Source organism: Triticum aestivum, chromosome 7D (genome assembly GCF_018294505.1).
Source record: "Triticum aestivum cultivar Chinese Spring chromosome 7D, IWGSC CS RefSeq v2.1, whole genome shotgun sequence".
NCBI lineage: Eukaryota > Viridiplantae > Streptophyta > Magnoliopsida > Poales > Poaceae > Triticum > Triticum aestivum.
Genome location: NC_057814.1, coordinates 564,763,383 through 564,770,909, shown reverse-complemented (window position 1 = coordinate 564,770,909; position 7,527 = coordinate 564,763,383).

The following is a 7,527-nucleotide window of genomic DNA, read 5'->3' as shown; positions in this document are numbered from 1 at the left end:
TTATTATATAATTTTGGTCAAACATTGAAATGGTTGACTTGCACGGAAACCGATACACCTTATATTCTGGAACGGTGGAAGTAATATTTACACCTAAAAATTGATACCATGTGGCACATGTGGTGAGCAATCATAATCTGATGGAAACAAAACAGAAAAATAATAATGTTCACGTGAAATGGTGATTTTCATGATTCTCCCAACTTCAAATTATCAATGATCATCATTTTTGTGCATGTCTTTATATTTTCATCACATTAATTTTGGGTTTTGTAATATTAACTATTCGCTAATCATGTGTCACTACTAACTACCGCTGATAGTTTGCTCCTAGTTGCTACCTCTCCCTTGATACATCATCGCTACCTCTCTTCTGGTACCTACCATTCATACCCGATGCTTGGTTGTCTCTTGCTGCTACCTCTCCCTTGATATATCATCGCTATCTCTCTCCTGGTACCTACCATTGATACCCAATGCTTGGTTGTATCTTTCTGCTACCTCTCCCTTGATACATCATCGCTACCTCTCTCCTAATACCTTCCATTCATATCCGATGGTAGGTTGATGAGATACTGAGTTAAAAGGCTAAAGAAGAGCAACTAATCAACCAATCCTAGTTCACATCTCCAAAAGATATTTGGGGAGGCAAGGGAGGTTGCACAAATAAATAGGTGGTAGTTCAACTTTAAAGTATGGGCGATAATGTGAGAGATTTTTTTATGAGGAATGTTAGGATGATCTCCACCGTGTGGGCCCAACGGCCCACCGGTCCCTTAGATCCGCGCCCTGATCGGGGGCGCTCAACCCACTATGGTTGACGAGCCCCTGTCACCTGCACATATATAAATATGTGAGGGTCGGCGGCTCGCAACACGAGGTTCGTCGCAATGCCGTACACCCCACCTAATCCCCTACCGATCTAGGGTTAGTGCAGTGCTGACGGGAAGCACCGCCACCACTACTCTCTGCCATCACCGGCCACCGTCACCATGGCCGGCACCGGGACCTCCTCGAGCCGCAAGAAGAAGATAAGAACTACCGGAATATCTAGCCTAACCAATCCCGACGGATCTAACAATGGTATCAGACCATGCTAGGCTTAGGTTGTTTTCGGTACAAAGGAAAAACAGAGAAAGAAAGTCCCCCTCCCCCAAAAGAACCATAGAAGGGCAAAGAGAACATGCGCTGCCGCAAGGCCGCGCCGTTCCTCTCGATCCGGACGCGCATCGGCAAGCCGAGGCGCCGGAAGAAGAGCCACCCCGAGAGGTGCAAAGGGCACCACGGCCAAACCTTTCGACGGCTGTGCGCTCACCGCAAGGGAACGCGCGACCGGCAAAAGGGGAGGCAACAGCGCCACCATCGCCTACTCCGTCGAAGGCACAGAGGAGCAGAGCAGCGCTCCGCCGGCGTCTCTCTCTTTCTCTGTCGCTGGAGGCGGAGGAAGAAAATGGGAGCAGAGGAGGCGCAACCACGTCTCTCTCTCTGTCACTGTCACTGGAAAGGAGGGAGAACAAGAAGGGGAAAGGGAAGAGTGGCTCGCGCGGCATGACGCGGTGGCCAGTCGACGCCGTCACCGGCGGCCAGGGTGTGGCACCGTGGCCCGGCGATCGGAACAGAGACGAGCGAGATAGATCGAAGAAAGGAACGGGAAGGAGAAAGAGCCGGCGACCGGAAGCCGTGCGGTGGCTGCTTGACGCCGTCGCCGGCGGCCGGCGCGGCTGGACTCGCTGCTCCGCCGCTGCTACGAGCCAGAGATTGAGAGAGAGGTAGAAGGGTCGAGTCGAACGAGACGAATGGGGCGCTAGGTTTCGATCAGGAGGAACCCTCCCAGTTTTGTTCGACCAAAAATGGCGCTGGACCGTCGATCTCATTGGACGGCAGGGATGGAAACCCTAGCTCGCCAGTGGGCCTCTGGACCGAAAGGCTGGCAGGGGCGGCGCGCGCGGGGCGCTGGGTAAAGGCCGCAGCCACGCGCTGGGCTGAGGCCGGCTACAGCTGCCGTGTTTTATTGATTTATTTTTGTCCGTTTTTTGGGCAAATTTTATACAGTTTTTTTTTATTTTCAAAAATTTTCCAACAAATTTTTTGTTTAGAAAATAGAAAAGTAAACAGAAAAAGAAATAGAAAATGAAATAGAAAATTTTCAGAAAACGATATGTTCATGAATTTATAAAGAAAATAATAAAGTTCATGAATTTTTATTTAGTCAAAGAAAAGTTTCTGTAAACACTAAAAAGTTCATGATTTTTTTATTCATGTTTTTCCGCTGCGTAAATAATTAATAGTACTCTTTTACAACTAAATAAAAAGTATTATCCTCCAATTAAATTGGAACCAACGGAAAAATTTAATTGGATGAACATTTTTTTGAGAGAAGTTTTTTCACTTGTGGGTGAAATCAGATTCAGATAGCTTCTGCTATGACAGTAGAAAGATATTTGATTAAAGTTTAATTATGGTATTGTTATTTTCTGACCAACGTTGATGATGACAATATTATAATTCAATGAGTCTTATAGTTAAAAGTTCAAATCTCTAATAATTTTTGTATCAAAGTGACCAATTTTCAGAGCATTTGATAAAGATTGAGAAATGTATATTAAAAGTTTTCCGCTGCGATAAAGTTGATAATGATGATTATTTTCTTAGCAAAGTCGCTTAATAGAAATTTTTTCATCACATTATTTACGAGTAATATGCATTATTTCCATTTCCGCCCAGCGGTGATATGGAATTAATGTAGAAGGATGATGTTTTATTCTAATTCTGCCCAACGGTGATTTAGAATATAAAAGAAAGTTTTTCAAAGTTTAATGTGCATATTTTTTAAACCAGACCAACATGGGGTTATTTTTTTATGCTCATTATTGTTGATTATTGGCTAAGTTTTCTCAGACTAAAAGTTTTCCATGCTTTCATTCACGGAAGTGAATGGTTGGGTACTTGTGACCCGAAAGATGACCAAGAAAGGTCATAACGTGAGGGATTATGTTCTCTCTAAAGAATGGCTTCAAAAGAAAAGAGAAAGATCGTTGAGTCTTGGTTGACGAATGTCTTTCATGTACTCTCTATGAGGAAGATTTTTCAGTCAACACGATTTGAGATTAAACAAGCAACATGCGTGTTTCATTTGGCCAATGTCGGATTAAACAGGTGTGTCAAAGAGCGTTCGGATTTATTTCTGAATTTGATGATTGCATATGCAGCCAAAAGAGCCAATTCTGACATTCATGTTCCTTATAGGGAATTACCCGCATAGCGGGAAAAGAGGATTATGATAAAACCCGCATGGCTGGGAAAGTTTGGGAAAATACCTGCGTAACTGGGTAAAGTTGACATAGTATTATGTCAAAAATCCTATATCTCAGGAGAAATTTTGGCAAAGAACTTATCATGTGTGACAGGAGAAAGATATGATGACTCATGTGCGTTTAATGTGTCCCACTCTGGGAGAAAAATATCGAGTAGCTATTATGCTTTCCTAGTATCGATCGTACACTTTATGTGTAACGGTCATTAACCACTCAATAAATCTAAAGAGAATAAAAGTGAGAGACGAACCTAAAGATAAGATTGATATGCAAGTGTGACTTGCAAAAGTACTAATAATAAAGAACTCTGTTGAGTTTCTGAAATGGAATGAGGAAAAAGTACTCCCATATCAGTTAACAGATAACTTCATTTCGCATGAAGTAATCAGATGAATGAAATAGACAATTGAATTTTCCTCAATTCACAAAAGTTATGAATGGTTTTCGAAATTGTGGCAGAAAATTTCTTGCCACATTTCGAGGGGGAGAAAGAAAAATATTAGATAAATTAAGAATGATGAAACCCCCCTATACTTTAGATGATGTGATGCACATTATGCATCTAAAGTGATCCATTAATAAAGAATGTGATCGTCTGGGGGAGTAGGACGGTCATAATAATACCCCTAAAGAATAGAAATAGTTGTATTCCTGGATCTTTTACAGTTCCGAAAGCAGAATAAGGAATACTAAGACAGTGCTTAAAGTGCGAGAAAGAAGAAAGTTTTAACAGAATAAACCCAAATAATAAAGTTTAAAGATACGCCATTTTTAGTGAAGATGGATTAATCTGGGGGAGCATGTTGTATGACCTATACAACACCTGTTGTTAGTTCTATAAAGGATGAATGAGTAAACATGGATCTTGTGATACAAGTCCCTGTAAAATCTATTGTCTCTTGGAAATGAAAGACTATAGAATTAATTTGCCTCTTGGCAATGACAGAGCAACAATAGCCCCATATGAAAGAAGTGCCAGTACCTAAGGTACAGATGGTCTCAAGGAATGAGAAAATCAGATACTTCTAATTACTATAAAGTTTATGTTAGGGAAATTCAAATGGAGGTTGATCCCAGACCATTTAAAGCGCTCAATCGAGCTTTGAGAAGTGTCTGTTTGTCTAAATGATAAGAGACTATATGAGATGAAATAAAATTGGTGAATCCCAACGATGTTTGGGACTCATAAGTAATTTCCAATGGAGCATAAACAGTAGGCTGTAAAGGGTCTACAAGGTCAATGTGTTACCAAAGGAAAGATTTTGTGCAAAGAGAATGAATAAATTACAATGAGTGTTAGTGGCACATCATGACTGACATCATAATCTGAGTTACATCAGATGAAAGTAAAGAACACAAGGGATACTGCTTCGAGAAGTCTTTTGTGGACTAGAGCAAGTCTCTAGACAGTGGCATTTAAAGTTAGAAGAATCAGATGTTTTTTGGGTTAAAGAAAATGAGAAGACAATTGTATTCATGCAAAGTTATAGAACGGGAAATTCATTTCCTAATCCTGTGCATGTGCATGACGCCCTACTTGCTAGTGGTGATGTCAATCTACTGCTGGAGGAGAAAAGAAGTTCTTGTTCTCAAAGTTCAAAAGAATGTTCTTAGTAGAGTGACTCTCGTTATAATTATTGAGATTCACCAAGAAAAGAATAAAAGGGGTATTAGGAGTGTCGCATGAGCATACTTTGAAAAGTCTTTAAAGTATGCATGTGAGAAAACCTACGCCTGTTCTTATAGTAAAGGGTAATGATTTTGGGAACTTTAGTGTTCCAAGAGTCAATGTGAAATAGACCAAATGAATATGGTACCATATGCTTCAGCTGTTGGAAGCTTTATGAATGCAAAAGTGTAACATTACCGTGACATAGTTCACATATCCGAGTTGTTTTGGCAATGTCCAGTACATATTTAAATCGGTGGAATGGAGTCAAAGATATCGGCCTCATGCTGAAAGAAACGAGTGCTCTCAAAAGGTTGTGAGTACAAAGATAAAAATTTGTGAAATGTACAGCGAAATCCACAATTGTCGCTGACCTTCACATTAGGAGTTTTTGTGTGGAAGAACTCTATAGAATGAATCATTTATCATCAATGTGATGCGAATATAAAGTATAGCATGATATGAGGATGAGGGACAGGCAAAATCGTTATGGAAACCTGTACCCGGAGTTGATAATGGTTGACAGCAGTGATAACCATTTAAGTAATTCACTCCTATGACAACGAGTCAAGTGTGGTGCCAAACACATTGACACAAAGTTGTACGCTGTTAAGGAGAAAGTCCGGAATTATGTTGAAATGTTTGGAGCATAAAAGCAACAGACAATTGTTTGCAGATCTACTTATTAAAGGCTTACCGCCCAGTGTGTTCGGAGAACACACAGTCGACATGGGTTTTATGGTATAGTCTAAGATTTCCGGACAATAAAGGGCCCAAGGTTAAAGAATTTGTTTCAAAACAGAGAGGTACGTTGTGGCTGTCTGATTCTATCGGCAATTGAGCTGTGACGATGAAACATGTTCTGTGTATTGATCTATTATGAAACGAGTAAAGTAAAAGTATAAGGTCAAAAGTAAAAGTGGAGATCAAGGGGGAGAATGTTAGGATGATCTCCACCGTGTGGGCCCAACGGCCCACCGGGCCCTTAGATCCGCGCCCTGATCGGGGGCGCTCAACCCACTATGGTTGACGGGCCCCTGTCGCCTGCACATATATAAAGAGGTGGGGGATCGGCGGCTCGCAACACGAGGTTCGTCACAACGTCGTACACCCCACCTAATCCCCTACCGATCTAGGGTTAGTGCAGTGCTGACGGGAAGCACCGCCACCACTACTCTCTGCCATCACCGGCCACCGTCACCAAGGCCGGCACCGGGACCTCCTCGACCCGCAAGAAGAAGGTAAGAACTACCGGAATATCTAGCCTAACCGATCCCGACGGATCTAACAAGGAAAACTTTCAATCTATTCACCAACTAGGGGCATAGACAGGACCCAGGCCCCAGGGCCTGGGCCCAGGGCTTGAGGCCCAACTCCTTTGCTGACTTTAGCGATTTCCCGGGACGTGGTGTCCAAATCCACGGTAGTTTTGGAAGGCGGCTCGGGTCCTGCTGTCGGCCTGGCTCCACCCCTGTCATCAACTGTCAAGAACTCAAGATAGTACAAAGAACATCAGAAGTAAAAATACATCCACAAATATGTAGACCACCCAGCGACACCAGAAGTAAAAATGTGAGAGATTGATGACATGGAGAATTTGAGAGCACGGACCACGTGCATCGTGAAATATTAGGTGCCGAAAGTTAATCAAGTTAAAGGTTAAAATTAATAATAGGTGAAATAACACATGCTTATGTACGTGTTGTAAGGACAGGAGCATCCAATATGATTCGAACTTGGTTTTTGTTATCCGCGCCCCTATTATGACATGCATATGCTGATATGCTTACGTGTGCAAGCTAAGTTTTAAAGAATCTGTATCATTCCCCATCTTCATTCGCATACAACTCTGCCTCGCTCGCATGCTCGCTCCCATTCAACACTCTTATTTCCAGTTAAAAACACACGCTCTTATTTCTCTCTGCATCCAAGACTGGTCTGTTAGGTAGGCTACTAGCTAGCTCCGACCTCTCGTTGAATCGGTCGGACCAGCTCACTCCGATTTGAAGCAGAGCAAGAAATAAAGGACATATGAAACTGATACTCACGTGCTCCTACTAGATATTTGAAGCTCGTCTCCTTTTTGAAAATGAAAGGGTGCATACCCTTTTATACAGCATTACACACCACACTATGGAGTTGGGATATTGCTACTAGTGTGTCGTTTGTCATTGCCTGGCCATGTCTTTGTTTCTACAGTACTGTGATCCAGTGTCATGTTAGTTTGTATTACCTTCAAGCTTCCACTGTTCTGTAGCAGCTTTGGTGTGAACTATGAATAAGTGAGCCCTGAATTTGGTCTATAATTCTGTTGTTCTTGCCTGATGTTACTGTTGTGTTATCCTGCGATTACTTGCTATCTCTCTGGTGCATTTGATATGCTTTTCGCACATGTTTTCTGGTTTTACAACTTTGGTTGGTTTTACACCGGTCTGTAATTGTCGAAACTAGCCTGCCGAACTTGCCAGAATTTTGCGCAAGAGCGACTCGCTCTGCCCTTTGATTACTTGCATCATGCCTCATGCGCATCAGCAGATGGTGCCG